The sequence below is a fragment of the Pseudorca crassidens genome, chromosome 6 (genome assembly GCF_039906515.1).
Source record: "Pseudorca crassidens isolate mPseCra1 chromosome 6, mPseCra1.hap1, whole genome shotgun sequence".
Lineage (NCBI taxonomy): Eukaryota > Metazoa > Chordata > Mammalia > Artiodactyla > Delphinidae > Pseudorca > Pseudorca crassidens.
The window spans coordinates 28,551,296-28,573,653 of record NC_090301.1 but is presented as its reverse complement, the minus strand read 5'-3'; the positions used below and the strand labels follow the sequence as shown (position 1 = coordinate 28,573,653).

The 22,358-nt window shown below is 41.4% G+C and overlaps 1 pseudogene; it reads right to left on the bottom strand.

Moving 5' to 3' along the window:
* Positions 1-18,611: 18,611 nt before the first annotated feature.
* On the bottom strand, positions 18,612-19,734 carry LOC137226281 (ATP synthase F(0) complex subunit B1, mitochondrial pseudogene; annotated as a pseudogene).
* Positions 19,735-22,358: the final 2,624 nt, after the last annotated feature.

Sequence of the window (22,358 nt, the reverse complement as noted above, 5' to 3'; positions counted from 1 at the left end):
TTTTAATGGAAGTTCAGCTTATCAGTTATTTCTTTCATGGATCATGCCTTTGGTATTATACCTAAAACAGCATCACTTTACGCAAGGTCATCTAGGTTTTCTCCTATGTTATCTTCTAGGAGTTTTATAGTTTTACATTTTGATTTAAGTCTGTGATCCATAGCCAGTTAACTTTTGTGAAGGGTGTAGGTCTGTGTCTAGATTTATTTTTTGCATGTGAATGTCCAGTTGTTCCAGCACCGTTTGTTGAAAAGACTATCTTTTTCTCCCTTGCATTGCCTTTGCCACTTTGTCAAAAATCTCTTGACTGTTTTTATATGAGTCAATTCCTGGGCTCTCTATTCTCCTCCATCTATTTGTCTGTTCCTTCACCCCAATACTACACTGTCTTCATTACTACATTTTTACAGTAAGTCTGAAGTCAGATGGTATCAGTCCTCCAACTTTATTCTTCTCCTTCAATATTATTATTCATTTTTTCCTTTTTTATTTTGTATTTTTTTGGTCTTCTCTCCCTCTCCTTTCTTCTCTCCTAGTATCTCCTTTCTTTCTTACCTCCTCTACCTCTCTGTGTTGCTTCTCCCTCTCAACTTTCCTTTTTTTAAACCTCCCGTCTCCTTATTTTCTCTTTTCCTCTTTGTTCCTTTCCTTTGGGGAGCCATCACTGGGCACAAGAAAAAGGATGTGCTTTGGAGCCAGAGGAACTATGAAAATTTAAATTCTGCCTCTGACAGTTTAATTGGTATGACCTTGAGTAATTACAATTGACCCTTGAACAGCATGGGTTTGTACCATGCCAGTCCACTTATAGTCAGATTTTTTTCAATAGTAAATACTTCAGTACTACGTGACCTGCAGTTTGTTGAACCTGAGAATACAGGGGAACTGTGGATAGGAAGGGCTGACTATAAGTTATATGCAGATTTTTGATTGCACAGAGGGTCAGCACCCCTAACCCTCTTGTTGCTTAAGGGTTACCTGTACTATAAACATCCCAAGATCCCAGGTTCCTCATCCATAAAGCCTGTCACAGATTGTGCCCCTTCCCCATTCCTTCTCCCCGCTCTCCATGGTTTCTGCTGAAATCATACATAGGACTTTACGAAACAAAACCAAACCTCCCAACCTCTCCAGCACTCCACTAAACTGACATAGGACATCTGCCTCATTATATTTACTCACAGTTTATCTAGAAAGTTTTCATTTGCTTTTCCTTGTTAGTATTAGACAAGAGTGTCCTTTAGCCCAGCCAGTGTTCTGATTGGTAGCATTTGGCTCAGGGAGCACCAGAAAGAATGTTTAGGAACATATGCAACTCATGTAGACACTTCGTGTCTACTTGTTCCGTAAACATTAAGTGCAGCTCTATTTTTCTTTTAATTTATTTGTTTTATTTATTTATTTTTGGCTGCATTGGGTCTTTGTTGCTGGGTGCGGGCTTTCTCTAGTTGTGGCGAGCGGGGGCTACTCTTCGTTGCGGTGTGCGGGCTTCTCATTGCGGTGGCTTCTCTTGTTGCAGAGCACGGGCTCTAGGCACATGGTTCAGTAGTTGTGGCTCACGGCCTCAGTAGTTGTGGCTCACAGGCTCAGTAGTTGTGGCTCACGGGCTCTAGAGTGCAGGCTCAGTAGTTGTGGCGCATGGGCCCCGTTGCTCCGCGGCATGTGGTATCTTCCTGGACCAGGGCTCGAACCCGTGTCCCCTGCATTAGCAGGCGGGTTCTTAACCACTGCACCACCAGGGAAGCCCTCTATTTTTTTTTTAATGCAGCTCTGTTTTTATCAGAATAAACCAAAACAGCCAGTGGTTCCCCGTGAATACTTGCAAATAAATTTTTAATCCTTGAAAACAAATTGGGCATGTGGTAGACTGCATTATTTTTAATACCCAGTCTGCCTTCTACAGACCTGTCCTAGTTGACCCTTCCCAAAGGAGGGATGTCTCCCCACGCTGTTGAAGTCAGGCTTGGCCACATGACTTGCTTTGGCCAATAGAAAGTGGGTGGAAATGACATTTGCCACCTATGAGCCACAGCAGGATTGCACCTTTTCCCTTTGCTAAAGACCTGCAGGCCCCAGATGGGGGCACTCCCTAACCCCATCCCCAGGTGGAGCAGAACCACAAACGACCCATAAAATATGTGAGCCACGAATGAGAAATAAACCTTTGTTGAGCTAACCATTGAGACTGGGGTTTGTTACGTAGTATAACTCAGCAGAAGCTGTCAGAACACAGGTGTGAAAGGGACGGAAATTTCAAAACAGGTAGGAGCATTTAATGCGGGTGACTTAGTTTCAGTAAAGTCATCCTTTTTTGGAGCTCCCCCCTAGCTCATGATGACACCTTAATTGCCCCACACCTGTCCCCCTCCCCCTTGTCAGCATCACCTGAAACTACTGACCGCCTTTATCCAACTGTGATTCTAAGGCTTGAAGAATGTTTTCCCACTTAGGACAGTCTTGTGGGAGATGTGCAAACAAGTCTTGCGGGAATTGTTTGTTAAAGACGGTAAGCTGAGTCTTGTGGGGCTTTTATGTCACTTTGGATTATCTGTAAATCCACAAAGTGGCTCAATCATAATATAACAATCTGTAAATCTATGTGCTTTTTCTTTTTTTTTTTTTGGCGGTACGCGGGCCTCTCACTGTTGTGGCCTCTCCTGTTGTGGAGCACAGGCTCCGGACACGGAGGCTCAGCGGCCATGGCTCACGGGCCCAGCCGCTCCGCGGCATGTGGGATCTTCCTGGACCGGGGCATGAACCCGTGTCCCCTGCATCGGAGGTGGACTCTCAACCACTGCGCCACCAGGGAACCCTATGTGCTTTTTCTTTATAGCAGTCGGGACTGGGCTTCATTCCCTGGTCCTCTCCTGCACCCAGACAACTGAAACGGACCATGCTTGGGCATCCCCTCCAGCTCCACAGTTCCCCCAGGTACCTGCAGGCTTTTGGACCCTTCTTACCCACTCACCCGTTGCGGGGAGCAGAATTTAGGGGTAGAATAACTATGCCCAGGGTCTTTTAGTTGATATATTTTTATTTTTATCCCTGTGACTACAATTGCCTTTCCCCAATCATATGACACCTTACTAGAGAATGGTAGTGGTAGAAGGGAGCTTATTCTTTTATCCCTCCTGTTTTCTGGAACTAGTCCATGTACAAGATCACAGTAAATGCAGCCACCTTGGTACAGTGTGATCCTGCCCTGGGCCAAGGTGGATACCCAACTCGGGCTGGACAAATAATTCCCTCTGCAGAGCTAGAGTTCAGGGTGGCTATTGGACATCTCTTGTTATTATCTCTGTTAGCTCAATATCAATTTCCCATTTTGTTGGTAGCAGTCCCCTTTTGCTAATGGTCAAGAGCCCAGCTTCTGGGGCCCAAGAGTCTGGGTCAAATCCCAGCTCTGCGTCTTAGCTGCAACTAGCTGTGAGACCTTGGCTAAGACACGTTCACCTGCACCTCAATTTCCCCAGCTATAAAAAGGGGATAATGTGCTGATTAAATTAGTAAACAAAGACGGTAAGCTGAGGTTGAAATGAGTTATCTAAAGCACTTAAAACCGTGCCCAGCAAAACAGTGAACTTCCTGTAGCGTTTGCTCTTACTGTTCTGTGTCTGGGGTGGGACTGACCTCAGCTGTGGCTCTAGGACCAGGCACGTGTCCCAGGTCTGGCCAATGAACATTTCCTTCCATCTGGACATGAGTGGGTCAGAAGTGGGCATGTGACCAACGCTGGGCTTACCCACAGCCCATCCTGAGACTTGCTGGGACTCTCGGAGAACCAGAGTTCCTGTTAGTCATCTGGTCCCAAGAGGGCTGAGCCAGCAGAGATTGGAGCCAGTACAGGTACCAGTGGAGGGAGAGGTGCCTCCTGTGGTGCCGTGTGACCACCTGGATCCAGTGGGCCGGGAATTGTTTGTTATTTGAGCCGCTAAATTCCCTAATTACCTGAAGCCAGTTTGAACTGCTTTTTTCTTTTTTGTTCCCTGAAGAAGAAAAACAATACTGATACTTTCAGTCTGGGCTGGTTCCTTGAACAAAAGAGAGTAAAGTCGTGCCCGTGCAGGGTCCTTCTCAGTGTGCTATGTGTGGAGAAGTTTCTCCTGTCATGCCCAGGACAGGAGAACCATCGTGTCTGGTTCCTGGCTGCACTTGGGCTCCCAGGGCCTATAGATGCCGGTGTAACCTGAAAATAAATTTCCCTTTTTCACTTTAGCTGGTATATTTTCTGTTGTGTGTTTTTAGGAAGTAATGTAAACAGAATATAAACGTTCTATAAGGTCCTCATATATAATAACTTGCTGTTGTATTTGCCAAACAACAACTGTGATCCTAATCTTTAAATGAACTTGTGTTTGAAAGACAAAAATGTCCTCTCTACACTCACAGTCAGCAGGTGACTTGATAAATGTTCGCGAAAGAGAAGCGTGATCTCTGGCTGCACCTTTCTTGTCCATCCTACGATGAAAAGGTGTCCGCTCCCCACCCGGCCCTAAGAATTCTGTCACCTCTCCAGTTCTGGGGAGCCTTGCTCCCCAACTTGTTCCACCAACGGCCTATCCTTTTTGCCTTCAAACAAGTCCAAGAGTCCCATTATCTAAAAATTCAAGATTATAAGAGCGATGCAGGCTTGCCCTTGCCCTTGGCTGCTCTCCGCGCCCAACCGACATGTTCTGTTCTCTCTGAGCAACGCTGGCCAGCGCCGGATTGTTGCCTTTCTCCTGGACACCAGACTTCACTGGGCATTGGACTTAAATAGGCCTTTCTGTCTGGGCCACCAGGGCACCAGTCTCTGGTCTCGCCCCTTCCCCACCACCTCCACTCAGCCACCAGGCTCCCAGGCTGCTGCAGCTTCTCAGAAAACTGGCCTTTCTTTCTTCCTATGCTCTTGCCTACTTAGCAGCTTTACTGCAACTTCGGGTTCAGTTTACTCGAAAGTACCACTTCTGCACAAGCCCAGTGTTCTGCTCTGCAGCACGGCGGGGCAGGGGAAGAGTGGGGTGTTGGGGTTGCAGGATGTGGACTCGAGTCCCGGTTGCACTAGTCCCCAGTCACGGGGCCTTGGGCAAGTCACTGCCAATGCCTTGAGCTTCGGTTTCCTCATCTGTAAATGGGGTTGATGACAATGCCCACCGCACAGGGCTGCCGTGGGCACCAAAGGAGGAGATGTATGGAGGAGCTCACTGAACACTGCAATGGATATTACTGAGTATCCTTAGAGCGAAGAATTAAGAAAACAGGCTTGGAGTCAAAGGTCTGGATTTAACTCCTGACTGTGTCCTTTCTAGCTGCATGACCTTGACCAATGAACTAGCATTTTTGTGCCTCATTTTCCTCATCTGCAAAATGGGCATCTTACCTTGACCCTGCCCACTTGATATGAGGAGGAAGGTGGTTACCCCATACTCAGGGCTTAGACCAGTACTTTGCACACAGGAAGCATTTACTAACTTTGCTATTACCTATTTCCTCACTGTTGTCCCCTCCCAGAAAGGGGAAGGAACACTGCTCACTGGCCTGGCCCTCAGGGCACTGAGGCTGAGGAAGGCTGGAGGAAGGAGGTTTCCAGAACATGCCTGGCCAGGAACACCCGTCTCCTCCAGTGGTTGTGGTGATTTCTTCAAGGGGCTTTTAGCTCTAGGTAAATAAATATGGTAACATTCAGCAAAGATGGAAACAAAGTATCTAGAAAGGAAGAAGCAGAACCCACTGTCTACTGGTGTCAATTGGAATGAATCAACTGGGTCAAACTGGAATCAAAGCAGCTGGCGTGAGGGACTTCCCTGGTGGTCCAGTGCAGGCGATGCAGGTTCAATTCGATCCCTGATCCCTGGTCGGGGAACTAAGATCCCACATGCCGCGGGGCAACTAAGCCTGCGCGCAGCAACTACTGAGATCACGTGCTCCGAAACCCGCGCGCCACAACTAGAGAGAAGCCTGCGTGCTGCAACGAAAGATCCCATGTGCCACAACTAAGACCAGACGTAGCCAAATAAATAAATTAATCATAGGGACTTCCCTGGTGGCACAGTGGTTAAGACTCTATGCTCCCAATGCAGGGGGCCCGGGTTCGCTCCCTGGTCAGGGAACTAGATCCCACATGCATGCCGCAACTCAGAGTTCGAATATGACAACTAAGGACCCTGCCTGCCGTGACCAAGACCTGGTGCAACCAAATAAATAAGTAAATAAATATTTTAAAAATTAATTAATCATAAATTTTAAAAAGCAACTGGAATGAAAAGAACTGAAAATGAAGGCAAAAGAATAAAGACAAAGGACTGAAAGGGAATCCAAGATGTGCTGATGAGATAGGTGTCGAGCAAGTTTATAGGCACCATTTTTCCAACAGCATTTGCTCACTGTCTCTGTGTCACGCTTCGGTAATTCTTGCAATATTTCACACTTTTTCATTATTATTACACTTGTTATAGTGATCTGTGCTATTTGATGTTATTATTATAATAGTTTTGGGGCACCACGAACCTCAACCATATAAGACAGCAAACTTAATCCATAAGTATTGTGTGTGTTCTGACTGCTCCACTGACTCTCTCCCTCTCTTGGGGCCTCCCTATTCCCTGAGAAATAACTATATTGAAATTAGGCCAATTAATAACCCTACAGTGGCCTCTAAGTTTTCAAGTTAAAGGAAGAGTCGCCATCTCTCACTTTAAATCAAAAGCTAGAAACAAGCTTAGTGAGGAAGGCATCTCAAAAGCTGAGAGAGGCCAAGAAGCTAGGCCTCTTGCACCAATTAGCCCGGTTATACAGGCAAAGGAAACGTTCTTGAAGGAAGTGAAAAGTGCTACTCCAGTGAGCACCTGGGTGGTAAGAAAACGAAACAGCCTTATTGCTGGTGTAGAGAAAGTTTGAATGGTCTGGATAGAGGATCAAAGCAGCCACAACATTCCTTAAACCAAAGCCTAATCCAGAGCATGGCCCTAACTCTCTTCAATTCTGTGAATGCTGAGAGAGGTGAGGGAGCTGCGGAGGTTGTTCGTGAGGTTTAAGGAAAGAAACTGTCTGCATGACGTAAAAGTGCAAGGTGAAGCAGCAAGTGCTGATGTAGAAGCTGCAGCAAGTCATCCAGGAGATCTAGCTACGATTACGAAGGTGGCTACACTAAACCACAGATTTTCTGTGTGTATAGAAGGAACAGCCATATATTGGAAGAAGATGCCGTCTAGAAATTTCATACCTAGAGAGAAGTCAATATCTGGCTTCAAAGGACAGACTGACACTCTTGTTAGGGGCTACTGCAGCTGATGACTTGAAGTTGAAGCCAATGCTCATTTACCATTTCGAAAATCCTGTAAGCCAATGCTCATTTACCATTTCGAAAATCCTATAAGCCAATGCTCATTTACCATTTCGAAAATCTATAAGAATGATGCTAAATCTACTCTGTGCTCTGTAAATGGAACAACAAAGCCTGGATGACAGCACATCTGTTTACAACATGGTTTACTAAATATTTTAAGCCCACTGTCGAGGCCTACTGCTCAGAAAAAAAGATTCCTTTCAGATTATTATTGCTCATTGACAAAGTACCTGGTCACCCAAGAGCTCTGATGGGGATGTACAATGAGATTAATGATGTTTTCATGCCTGCTAACATAGCAGCCACTCTGCAGCCCATGGATCAAGGAGCAATTTCAACTTTCAGGTCTTATTTAAGAAATTTCCTAAGGCTACAGCTGCCAGAGGTAGTGATTCCTCTGGTGGATCTTGGCAAAGTTAATTGAAAACCTTTTGGAAAGGCTTCACCATTCTAGAGGCCATGAAGGACGTTAGTGATTCATAGGAAGAGGCCAAGATATCAACATCAGCAGGAGTCAGGAAGAAGTTGATTCCAGCCCTCCTGGATGACTTTGAGGGGTTCAAGACTTCAGTGGAGGAAGTAGCCGCAGATGTGGTGGAAATAGCGAGAGAACTAGAATTAGAAGTGCGGCCTGAGGATGATACTGAATTGCTGCAATCTCCTGATAAAACTTTAACGGCTGAGGAGTTGCTTCTGATGGATGAGCAAAGAAAGTGATTTCTTGAAGTGGAGTCAACTCCTGGTGAAGATGCTGTGAAGATTGTTGAAATGACAACAAAAGATTTAGAATATTACATGAACTCAGTTGATAAAGCAGTGGTAGGGTTTGAGAGGATTGACTCAAATGTTGAAGTTCTACTGTGGGTAAAATGCCATCAGACAGCACCGCGTGCTACAGAGAAATCGTTCATGAAAGGAAGTCAGTCGATGTGTCAAACATCCCTGTTTTATCTAAGAAACGTCCACAGCCAGCCCAGCCTTCAGCAACCATCACCCTGATCCGTCAGCAGCCATCAGCACAAGGCAAGACCCTCCACAGGCAAAAAGATTACAACTTGCTGAAGGCTCAGATGATGGGTATCCTTTTTCTTTAGCAATAAAGGTTTGTTTTTTTGGGGGGGGGGGCGAACTATGCACAGCATGCGGGATTTTAGTTCCTGGACCAGGGAGATCAACCGTACCCCCTGCAGTGGAAGAACGAAGCCCTAACCACTGAAGCACCAGGGAAGTCCAGCAATAAAGTTTTTTTAAATTAAGGTATGTACATTGTTTTTTCAGACATAATGCTATTGCACATCCATAGACTCCAGTGTCATGTAAACATAACTTTTATATGCACTGGGAAACCGAAAAATTCACGCGAGTTGCTTTATTGCAGTACACGCGTACCTTGGAGATATTACGGGTTCAGTGCCAGACCACTGCAGCAGAGCACATATGAGTCATGCACTGTATGCTCTTTAGAGATGAGGAAACCAAGGCCCAGAGTGATTCCAAAGGCCCAGTGGGAGGACTCCAAGGCTAGTCTCAGCGGCTTCAAAACCCTTCCCCTCGCTCCTCCTGTCCTTTAGGCCAAGCGTAAATGGTTGCCCTGAGAACAGACAGCCAGGATCATCTCCCTTAGAGGACCTCAGTCTGGAGTCAGGGCCCAGACTGGGAAGTCCCTGCCCACCCTGAACCTGGGCAGGTAGGCATGCTGGTCTCTCCCTGCCAATAGGTTGGCTACCTCTCGTCTGTGGTGCTGGGACTCCACCTTTCCCATCCTCTGGCTGTCCACTCACCCTCCCCACAGAGTGGAGAACATGGGCAAAGGGAAGTGACACTGACCCCGCACACACCGTGTTTGACCCTCTCTGGTCATCAGCAGTAAGTTTTCCGGAAAAACGGGAGAGCTGTGGGCCAGAACTTTCCCTGAGGGGCTTCCTTGATTCATGGTTTGGTCGGGATGCCACCTGCGGACAAACCTCACTCACACCTACCCCGGGTCATGTTCACTCAGTAGTTCTCCAAGAGATCAGCCATTGAAAAGTCCTTAATAGGAAATGTTTTTAGAAGGAACATATGGAGAATCAAAAGGGGGCTAAATATAAACCTGTATTTTCAGAACTGAAGAAGGAACACAGAAAAGCTGAACAGAAAGAGCTGGGTGGAGAAGCACTCTCCTAAAACAGGGGTTTTTCAGTGGGTGTGGGTGTGCGTTTTGCTGGATATGTGAATTTCTAGAACACTAGAGTTACCGATAATTAAAAAAAGAAAAAAAATCAGCTTATGAGGCTAAAAGTAATTCTGATGCCAATTGCATTATGGAAGTAGCTGAGTGCAGATGCACTAACTTTCATCAGAATAAACCCACGTGTTTGCATTTTACAGACTTAGAAATGGTCAAATAGAACAGAGACGTTTAAAATAGAAGTTTCAAATTTAAGACATTTTTAAAGTAGTTAAAGCAGCTCTAGGAAAAATGTGCTACATCATTAATGCTGAAATAAAAAAGAGGCAAACTTTGAAGTTAGGGCATAAGCAGGCATGAAAGAAATTCCCATGGTCTAAAAAAGGTGAGGAGGGGCTTCCCAGGTGGCACAGTGGTTGGGAGTCCGCCTGCCGATGCAGGGGACACGGGTTCTTGCCCTGGTCTGGGAAGAGCCCACATGCCGCGGAGCGGCTGGGCCCGTGAGCCATGGCTGCTGAGCCTGTGCGTCTGGAGCCTGTGCTCCGCAACGGGAGAGGCCACAACAGTGAGAGGCCCGCGTACCGCAAAAAAAAAAGAAAAAACAATAAAAAAGGTGAGGAAAGAATAAACAAGCAGGGACTTGCCTGGTGGTCCAGCGGTTAAGACTCCGTGCTTTCTGTGCTTCCACTGCAGGGGATGTGGGTTTGATCCCTGGTCAGGGAACTATCCCACATTCTGCATGGTCTGGCAAAAAAAAAAAAAAAAACACCAAAATTTATCGAGCAATACCATAAGCAAAATGGTTGGTGGACATTCTCTCATTTAATTTTCATAATATTGCAAGGTAAGGGGATTATTATCTCCTCTTATTAAAAGAAAAATCTCAATGTCAAAGGTCACACTGTAACCCACAGCAAGCTTGGGGTCTAGACCTAGTTCAAATCCACTTGTCCGTCTCCAGAGCTCCGTGGTCTTTCAAATACATCAGCCTTCTCGCTGCACTGCTCCGCGCCCCACACCAAAGTTTTCAACTAAAGTCTATTAGAGGATTTTTCTTCTTTCTTTGGGGAAAGGTATTTCCATGAAAGCATTTGGTGGTAAATTTTACTACAAAGAAATTGTCTCATAATATTTATTTGCATATTGTTTCCTTTATTAGTTCAGTTGAATTTTTTTTGCATGTGTATTTCTCTGTACAGAGACATTACATGTTTACACAGTATGATGTGATATAAATATTTTGCTCAGTTCCATCACTGTAATGCAAAATCTAACAGCAAAGCGTAGGTCCTGACTAGGCTCCCGCTGCTGCCTTCCTTTACTCAAATGTCATGGTCTTCTTTGAATAAGCAGATTAGCTGCTGATTGCAAGGCAGCCAGATAATGAGGAGAGTGGGAAAGACAGCCAGTACTGTCACTTGGCCCTCATAAAATGTTTGCATCAGAGGGCACTGGGCAGTTGACGGAACAGTAATTAAAGTGCCCTTCTACAGCACCCCATAAAAAGTGCTGGTCTATATAGCCAACTGGACAGTGGCGAAGGAAGTCTAGCTCCCTAAGAATTGTGTAAGCAACTCACCTGCTCAGACAGGAGACAACCCACCTTCCCACAAATACCCCAGAGCACTGGACTCCAGAGTCGGGGAGCCCAAAGGGAAATATCACTGAGCAAGAAGGAACATTGGAACTGCTGGTTCTATAGATCTTTTTAATCTCACCCTTTAAAATGTTAAGTTTCATGTGATAGCTTTATATGTATTTAATACATTAACATTACTGGACATATATAGACTTTATTAGTTAACAGACATATATTGGAAAGGCATGCTTAAAAATTGTTTGCCAACATGGGTGCCAAACCCAAAAAGCTTGGAGACTGTCTGCCTAGAGGAAGGTGAACGTCAGTGGAGGTGGTGGCAGTGAGAGCCCTCCCCCTAAGTTCCTAAGATCCAAAAGGTAAACCAGAATTGCCCAGGTCGTGGTGCCAGAAGCAAGGTACAATGAGACCTCTCCCTGCTTTTCTTCCTATCAATGAGGATGACACCCTATGAGATTGCCTGAGAAGCAAGTGGGTTGGGATGGTCACAGAACAGCCTTCTCATTCCCTGAGCAGCCCAGGTTGTGGCCCCCATGACTCAAAGAGACCAGCCTTCCTCCCAGAGTGATGAGCTCTGCTGGTTAAAGGAGCAAATGGCGAAAGACATTAAAAAGTTCAACATCACTTGTCCTAAAAGAAGTGCACATTAAAACTGTTAAGAATACCTTGTTCTTCAACCATCAGTTGCATAGATTTAAACAAACGAGTAGTTGGCCAGAGTAGAGAAACAGGTGTTCTCTTATATACCAATGGGTGTGTAAATTGGCAAAATCTTTTCTGTAGGCAATTTGAAAACATTGGCTAAGGGCTTAAAAACTATAGATCTACCCACCCATCAATTTCTCCTCTGGGTTATTTTTTTGAAGGAAATAATCACATTTGTATTGTTACATATAATACATACATAAGAGCTTGTTATTCAACCACTTATTCATTCTACACACACTTATTAGTGTCTTTTATAAGGCAGACTCTGTGCTAGATGCTGCAACACAGCAAAGAATAAAATAGACAGGGCTCCAGCTCGCCTGGAGGTTACTGATAATCATTGCTGTGTTATTTATTACAGGGAAGAATCAGAAACTAACAAAACGAGCAATATTAGTGTTTCTTTTTGCAGTTATGAATGACTGTAGCCATTATAAATTGTAGAATTCACTGGAAAATATTCACATGAGGTGGTTGAGTGGGAAAAAAGCAGTTAACAAAACTGTGTTTATAATATAAGCCTCCTCGTGGCCTTGAGGGCTCAGAGAAAGGCCACAGCTCTGCCTAGCATTTGAGACAGATGTAATTTAGAACAAATAGACTTCTCTTTAGTGAGAAATAAAACTAGACAGAACAAAAAAGCATTGGGAAATATGCCCATCATTTCTTCTTCATGAATGTTTTCTGAGGATGATTCTAGAAGGAACTAGAAATAATAGCACCATTGATAAAAAGATTCTGAGAGGCAGTAAGATACAGCTAAGGAACTACAGCCCAACTGAAAATAAGCACCTCATCCAATAATTTTAAAAAACCTCCAATCAATAAAATGTCCCTAAGAGAAATGGGCTTGCTCATACGTTGCTGATATACAGTGCCTTGTTATAAACTTTTGAGAAGGCAAATAGTGATAGCTATCAAAGTTCTTAATGTCACTACCATAACATAGCAGTTTCACCTACAGGAGTATACCTATAGGAGTACTTATGCCTGCATTTAAAAATCTGAATAAGGAAATGAAAATTAACCAGAACATGCATAATGGGAGTCCCATAAGGAGAAAAGAGAGAAAAGAGGCAGAAAGACTATTTGGAGAAATAATGGCCAAAAATTTCCCAAACTTGATGGAAAAGATCAATCTGCACATCCTAGAAACTCAGCAAACTCCAGTGGGATCAACTCAAAGAGATCCACACTGAAATACATATAGTCAAGCTGTCTAAAGCCAAAGATGAAGAGAGAATCTTGAAAGTAGCAAGAGAACAATGACACATCATGTGCAAGAGATCCTTGGTGAAATTAATGGCTGACTTCTCATCTGAAATTATGGAGTCCAGCAGTCAGTGGGATGACATATTTCAAGTGCTGAAACAAAAAAACAGAATTGCACATCCAGCAAAATATCCTTTCAAAATGGAGAAGACATTCAAATAAATATAAGCAAAACCTGAGAGAATCTGTCACTAGTAGATCTGCCCCACAAGAAATAATAAAGGGCTTCAGACTACATGAAAAGACACTAGACAGTAATTGAATCCACATAAAAAGATAAAGATCTCACCTTTGACCATACTGAGTACCAAGAATATGGAGGAAAAGGCCAGACATACCACACATTTAGGGAAGCTCTACCAAGGACTTTCTACTTCTGCCTTCTAGATCAATAGCACGGTATAGGGAGGAACATTTGGTTTTTCTTATTGGTTCTCACTTCTGGGCTTCCCCTATTTTCTCAGGAATGCATCTACTCACAAAAAAAAAAAAAAAAAAAAAAAGAGAGGGATGAAGAACACAAGTAAATACAGCATAGGTGAATATAAATAACAGTATAAATGGGAGTTGTGTGTGTGTGTAACTTTTCCTATATTATTTAAATGACAGCTGCATAAAGCAACAATTATAAAACTATGTTCATGAGCTTATAAAATATAAAGATGTCATTTATATGACCATAATAATACAAAAGAAGATGGAGTGAACAAAGCTATATTGGAACAAAGTTTCTGTATACTATTGAAATTAAGCTGGTATTAATCGAAACTAGATCGTTTCCAGTCAAGATGTTAATTATAATCCCAAGGACAATCACTGAGGAAATAACTGAAAAATATATAGTAAAAGAAATGACAGGGGAATAAAACTGGTACACTAGAAAATATCTAACACAAAAGCAGGCAATAATTGAAGAATAGAGAAATAAAGATATGAACTATATGAAAAACAAATAGTAAACATAGAATAAATGAAACAGAGAATAGAAAAACACAGAAAATCAATGAAGCCAAAAATTGCTCTTCAGAAAGATCAAATTGATCAAAAGATCAAATTGATCAAAAGATCAATTGACAAACTTTTAGTTAGACTGACCAAGAAAAAAAAAAGAGAAGATGCAAATGAAGAAGGGGATATCACCACCAACCTTATAGAAATAAAAAGGATTATAAGGGAATACTATGAGTAGCCAACAAACTAGATAACTTAGATGAATTCCTAAGAAGACACAAACTACCTAAACTGACTTAAGAAGAAATAGAAAACCTGAGTAAACCTATAACAACTAAAGACTTTGAATTAGTAATTTAAAAATTTCCCACAAAGAAAATCCCAGGCCCAGATTACTTCACTGGTAATTTAAAGAAGAATTAATACCAACCATTCACAAACTCTTTAAAAATGTAGAATAGGAGGGAATACTTCCTCTTCATTCTTTGAGGCCAGAATTACCTTCATACCAAAACCAGACATCTTAAGAAGAGAAAACCACAGATTAATACCCCTCATAAATATAGATGCAAAAATTCTCAATGAAATAAAAGATAAACAATTCCAGAAATGCATAAGAAGAATTACACACTATGACAAAGTGGGATTTATACCAAGAATGCAAAGTTGGTTTAACATCCAAAAATAAATCAACTTAATACACCATATTAATAGAATAAAGGGAAAAAATATGATCCTCTCAATACACACAGAAAAAGCATTTGACAAAATTCAACACCTTTCTGTGATATCAAAAAAAAAAAAAACAACAAACTAGAATAGAAGGGAAACTCTTCACCTAATACAGGGCATTTAAGAAAAAACCACAGGTAACACCATACTTAATGGTCAGAGACAACGCTTTCTCCCTTAGAGCAAAACAAGGATGTCTGCTCTCACTACTTCTGTTCTATATTGTACTGGAGATTCCAGTCAAGACAAGAAAAAGAAAAGGCATTCAGATTGAAAAGGAAAACAAAACTCTATCTATTTGCAGAAGACATGATCTTGTATATAGAAAATTCTAAAGAATCACACACACACTATTAGAACTAATAAATTCAGCAAGATCGCAGGATACAAAGACATTATACAAAAGACAAATGTATTTCTATACACTATCAATGAACAATCCAAAATGAAATTAAGAAAACTATTGTATTTACAATAGCATCAAAAAGAATAAAATAGTTCTGGATAAATTTAACAAAAGAAGTGTAAAATTTGTACACTGAAAACTACAAAATAGTATTTTGTACAAAACTACAAAATAGTATTTTGTACAAAGCTACAAAATAGTATTAGAAAGAAATTTAAAACTTAGGGAATTCCCTGGTGGTTCAGTGGTTAGGACTCCACTGGGTGCTCTCACTGCCGGGGGCCTGGGGAACTAAAATTCCATGAGCCGCAAAGAGCAGCCCAAAAAAGAGAAATTTAGAACTTAAATAAATGGAAAGACATCCAATGTTTGTGGCTCACAAGACAGTATTATTAAAATGGCAATACTTCTCAAATCGATCTACAGATTCAATGCAATACCTATCAAAAATCCAAGCTGGGCTGTTTGGAGAAATTGGCAAGTTGATTCTAAAATTCAAAAGGAAATGGAAGACATCTGTAATAGCTGAAACAATCTTGAAAAAGAACAAAGTTGGAGGACTCACAATCCTCAATATCAAAACTTACTACAAAGCTAGAGTAATCAATACTTGGTGGTAGTGACACAAAGAGAGTGATATATACCAATGGAATAGAATTGAAATTCCAGAAATGAACACTTATATTTATGGTAAACAGACTGTTGGCAAGAGTGCCAAGATAACTGGATGGGTGAATTAATAGTCTTTTCAACAAATGGTGCCAGAACAACTGGATATCCACATGCAAAAGAATGAAGTTGGATCTTTATCTTACAACATACACAAAGATTAGCTCAAAATAGATCATAGACCAAAATGTAAGAGCTAAAACTATAAAAATTTTAGAAGAAAACTTAGGAATAAATCTTTGTAAACTTGGGTTAGGCAATGCCTTTTTAGATACAGCGTCAAAAGCGCAAGTAACAAAAGAAAAAACAGAAAATTGGAATTTTTCAAAATTAAAAAGGTTTGTGCTTCAAATGACACCACCAAGAAGTAAACAGGCAATCCATAGGAGAAAATATTTGCAAATCATTTGTGGTAAGAAAATTGTATTCAAAATATATCAAGAGCACTTACAATTTAACAATGAAAAAGATAACCCAATTAAAAAATGTGCCAAGGATTTAAATAGATATTTGTCCAAAGATATACAAATGGCCAATAAGCACAAGAAACTATGCTCAGTATAATTGATCATTAGGGAATTGCAAATCAAAACCATAATATGATGCCATTTCATATCCACTAGGATAGCTATAATAAAAATACAGACAATGACAAGAGTTGGAGAGGATGTGGAGAAACTGGGATCCTCATAAGTTGCTGAGGAATGTAAAATGGTGCAGCCACTTTGGAAGACAGTTTGGTCGTTCCTCAAAATATTAAATATAGAGTTTCTGTATGACTCATTCCACTCCTAGGTATATACCCAAGAGAAATGAAAACATATATCTACACAAAACTTGTACACAAATATTTATAATAGCATTATCGACGACAGCCAAAAGGTGGAAACAACTCAGATGTCCATCAACTGATGAATAGATAAAGAAAATGTGGTATATCTGTACAATGGAATATTATTCAACCATAAAAAAGAATGAAATACTGACACATGTTACAACATGGATGAGCCTTGAAAACATGCTTGGTGAAAGAAGCCAGCCCCCAAAGACAGTAAGAATGTATGTATATGTGACTGCATGTGTTGTATGGTACCATTTACAGTTGACCCTTGAACAACAGGGGTTTAAACTGTGTGGGTCCACTTATACATGGATTTTTTTCAATAAATTCGTACTACAGTAATACACAATTTGCAATTGATTGAATCCAGGGTTGCGGAAACTTAGATATAGGGAGGGTTGGCTGCAAAGTTATACACGGATTTTCTACTGCAAGGAACGTAGGTGTCCCCAATCCCTACATTGTTCAAGAGTCAACTGTATATGAAATGACCAAAGCAGGCAAATGTATAGAGACAGAAAATAGAATAGTGGCTTCTTAGAGCTGGGGAGGGTGGGGAATTGGGAGTTATTGCTAATGGGTTTGGGCTTTCTTTGGGTGATGATGAAAATATTCTAAAGTTAGGTTGTAGTAATGACTGCACAATTCTTTGAACATACTAAAAACTACTGAGTTGTACACTTTAGTGGGTAAATTTTATAGTATGTGAATTATATCTCAAGAAAGCTGTTTTTAAAAAGTGAGTTCACCTTTAAAGCTAATAATTAAGCAAATTAATGTATTAGTGTAATTTTAGGACAATGTGATCATTTCCTTATGAATTTTATGGATGTTGTAGGAACTAGGCTTCAAAGTTTTTCATTGTAAAAAGAATTACTGAAGTTTTTATTCTATTTCTTCGTTGAGGAGTTATCTCTACTTCTTCATTTTACCTTAAGGAGCAATACTAATTATTAAAATCTTGATCTTTCCAGTTTTCCCTCCTCCCTAAGAAACCACAATAATAGGTAGCTAAATTATTAAGACAATAATAACCAGAAAAATATCTGCTAAAGCAATAGGTTTCAGACATTTTTTACTATAGCTCACATTGAGAAATATTTTATCTTGCCTCCTAGTACATGCCAGTATATAAGTAACTTAAATAGAATTTTCATGAATCAGTATTTACCGACTACCATGTATAACACCCTCTAATAGTTTTTCCTATTCTATTTTATTTCATTTTTGGAAATGCTGGTTGTGACTCAGTAAATTGATTTTTATGAACCACTAATGGGCCCCCAAAAGTGGGTCTGAATCATAATTAGTCCACTTGCTATCAGAAAGTGTGGATTCAGCTTTTTGTTTTAGGAAAAAACAAAATTTTGGAAAAAAATTATCAAAAATAAGTGTATATATGTTCATTAATGTTTTTATGGAAAACAATCTGATGGTACAGTAGGCTGGCCAGGCAAATTAAATGGTCTAGGAATACAGATAGATCATAAGAAAATGTATCTGAACAGAGGCAGGAATAGGGCTCCATGTGGATGCTTGTTTATTGAGATAGATGAGAAGGGTGAAGAAGGTTAAAAAAAAAAAAGAAGCAGCAGCACACTGTGGGGACTTACCTGGCCGTTCAGTGGTTAAGACTCCACGCTTCCACTGCAGGGGGCGCAGGTTCCATGCCTGGTCGGGGAACTAAGATCTGCAAGCCACAGCCAAAAACAAAAAAGAAGCACACTGAGAAGAGATTAGAGTAACTCCAAGAAAAGCCATATAGCTGTATGCCAAATTTCTGATTACCTTATCACCTTCCTCTTAGTCAAGCTTTACATGCTGATTTTCTAATGCAATAATTCAGTCACACTGGATTAGCCTGAAGTTTGATTTGGAGGGCTGACAACCCAATCTTGGTTTTTTTGTTTTATTTTGTTTTGTTTTTGTTTCAGCTGTCACTTTATTTGCAAGATGGTTGAATTAATTCAAATTTAAACTATAACTTGATAATTTTTAGTCAGGTACCAAATTTTATTCAAAGCGAACTGCTTATTCAAAAGTGATCATGGAACAACTCAAAATGCAGAGCAAGAAGGATGAGAGAAACATCTTACTGGCCCATAGATTGTTTTAATTCTCTCATTATATGAAACTCAAACTTTTCATTTTTAGGAAAGGGAAGCTAACTTCAGTAGAGAGCAATATAGAAAGACTTTGTCACATAGACTAATTTCCATTTAGTCAGTCAACTGTTTCTAGCTGTCTCAATTGGGACAGATGCATTTACAGAACTGGCTGTGCTTGAGCCTTCTTTGCAAGCAGCTTTAGGTCTGCAGTGCACTTGGCAATTGTCTCCTTCTCCTGCTACACAAAGATGCTCTGTACCACATTCTTCTCCACCCAGTTTATCATGTGCCCTTGTTCCTTTAGACGCATCATATTCTGCACAGAGATGTGGTAGTCCAGGCGATTCTTTACCTCCTTGTATGCACTATGCAGCCGTTCCCAGTAAGTAACCTCCAAGGCCATGGCAATGTTATTCCTCTGGACATCAAAAAGGTAATGGCACTTTTGAACCAGTGCCTGCTGTGACTTCTCCAGATCAACTGCATCCTGGATTTGTTTGATGGAAGCCTGTTTCACTTCTTCGAGTTAGGCAGTTTTTTGCTCATTGAGTTTATCAGCAAATTCCCCAATAGAGGCAGCATATATTTTAATTACATAGACAAGAACCCCTATTGTTGATATGGCAGAGAAGATCTCTGCAGTTATCACATATATTTCTTTGGAGAGTAAATATAAGATAAGCCCAGTTCCGAGCACGTGGGGTCCTGTTAACACCAGTTTTAGGATAAAGGAACTGGAAAAATTCCTCAGGGATCAGCCCCAAACAAACTTTTCCTCCATATTCAGGAAGAGGTGGTACAGGGGCAAGACTTGGCTGCCCTTTGTGAAAGATCCTTGTTGCCTGCAATACCCCTGGACCAAGGAGGGCTGCATTCTTCAGAGAGGGGGCAGCTGCGGTGGCGGCAGAAAGCACCACCCGGGACAGCATTGTCAGGTAGCGTCCACACAACAGTCCACACTGGGTCTTCACGCCCCAGTGACCGCGACAGGAGATTCTGTGAGGGGCAGAAACAAGGTGGTCCCAATCTCGTTTTGATGATATTTTGGACTTGAAGCCAGTAGAGATCTCTCTTTTGTATAACTTAGCTCAGCCTTGAAAAATTATACCAGCAATAATAGCATCATCATTTTACAATGAAAGTCGAATTGGAATGTGAATAAAAGTGCCACTGGCCAAGGGCCCCTATGCACTAATTATGTCTTATTTGAAAATCTGACCCAAGTATCTGACAATCAAAGAGGATATCTTTCATCTTGCCATTATTTTTCAGTTATGCCATCTGGCTCATATAACCAGAAGAAAACTTGGCACCTATATCCAATGAGAATGACTGTCGGTTCTCAAAACATCTTATTTTCTCTTCCTGAGAATAAGTGACAACTGATCTCAATGTATAAGTACTTATGTAAAACAAGGGACTTGGGGTAAGGGGATATTTTTTTTAAGAAAATAGGGTTGTTGGGGCTTCCCTGGTGGCGCAGTGGTTGAGAGTCCACCTGCCGATGCAGGGGACGCGGGTTCGTGCCCCGGTCCAGGAGGATCCCACATGCGGTGGAGCGGCTGGGCCCTTGAGCCATGGCCGCTGAGCCTGCGCATCTGGAGCCTGTGCTCCGCAACAGGAGAGGCCACAACAGTGAGAGGTCCGCGTACCGCCAAAAAAAAAAAAAAAATAGAAAATAGGGTTGGAAGAGCATTTTGGTGTCAACAGATATCTCTAACTATGTTCTAGCAGTGTAACCTAATTTATATTTCTTTGTGTTTGTCTCTGAATTTTCAGTTCGGTTTAACAAACACTTTTTGAGCACCTGCTATATGAGATGGAATGAGCCAAGCACTAAATGAATATACCAAGTTATATTAGTCAGCGAAATGGCTCTAGCTCTGTAAGAAAGAAAACATTGGATTTCAGTGGCTTAATCCCATGGAAGTTAATTTTACCCTCGCTTAATAACTCAGTGATGCTGCTTTAGGTCAGCAGGCAACTTTCTTCCACCTGATGATCCAGGGATTTGGGTTTCACCTATCTTGAGTTCCTGGTATGCTCTAGGGTAACAAAATCTTTGGCTTCAAGCTGCCTAAGAGGAGGAAGAGTGAAGAAGGCAGGCACACTTCTTTTTTTTAAAATTCTTTTCTAAAAATTCTTTTCCATAATGGTTTATCGTAGGATACTGAATACAGTTCTCTGTGCTATACAGTAGGACCTTGTTGGTATCCATTGTATATATGTAAAAGCTTACACCTCTTAACCCCAACCTCCCACTCCATCCCTCCCCCAACCCCTCCCCGTTGGCAACCAGCAGTCTGTTCTCTGTGTCCGTGATTCTGTTTCTGTTTCATAGATAGGTTCATTTGTGTCATATTTTAGATTCCACATATAAGTGATATCATATAGTATTTGTCTTTCTCTTTCTGACTTACTTCACTTAGTATGATAATCTCTAGTTGCATGCATGTTGCTGCAAATGGCATTATTTTGTTCTTTTTTATGGCTATTCCATTGTGTGTATATATATATGTACCACATCTTCTTTATCCATTCATCTGTCGATGGATGTTTAGGTTGTTTCTTTGTCTTGACTGTTGTGAATAGTGCTGCTGTGAACATAAGGGTGCATGCATCTTTTTGAATTATACCTCTATTTTTAGTTTTCTGAGGAACCTCCATACTGTTTTCCATAGTGGCTGCACCAACTTACATTCCCACCAACAGTGTAGGGAGATTCGCTTTTCCCCACGCCCTCTCCAGCATTTGTCATCTGTAGACTTTTTTGATGATGGCCATTCTGACCAGTGTGAGGTGGTACCTCACTGTAGCTTTGATTTGCATTTCTCTGTTAGCGACGTTAAGCATCTTTTCACGCAGGCACACTTAAAACTCCCAGCCCAGAAGTGACACCTGTCACTTCCACTTACATTCAACCAGTAAGAACAAGTCATTCAGGCACCCCTGGCTGTACAATAGTGACCACTGTAGTTCCTGGTTGGGTAGCCACTTTCCTGCAACAAGTTTACACTCAAGAAGGAAGGGAACAAGTTAAAGGTCTCCGTCATTCAGATTGTGTAAGATGTAGCTTCTTCTACCTTCAAAGAACCTTCCTCGGAGTAGAGAAAAAGGTCGACAAGGGAAATATCGTGGAGGTGATGTTTGAGAAGATGATTCTTGATTGACAGACAGAACTGCCAGATAGCGTTGGTAAGAGGGGCATTCTAGGTGGAGCGACTGACACTAAGAAAGCATGGAGGTGGGGAGAGAATGTTGAGTAACTAGTTTTCCTGGAACAAAGCTTAGCAAAGGAGAGAGATAAGCTTAAAATGTTGGTTAGGTCAACGTTATGTCAGGCCTTGAATGTTGGGAGAAAGAGTTTGAATTCTGTGCTTCCATTATCATGATTATCATGCATTTTTAACACAAGGGCCCCAGAACAATGATAGCATTAATCCCTGATGAATAACAGTCACAATCCAGACAATACATTCAGTATGAAGGGATTTCGTTTTTTCAGATGGTAACACTAATGACAGCATTGTATTGCATTCACAGGCTGTAATAGATTCCAACATTTTGCATTTGTTTCCAC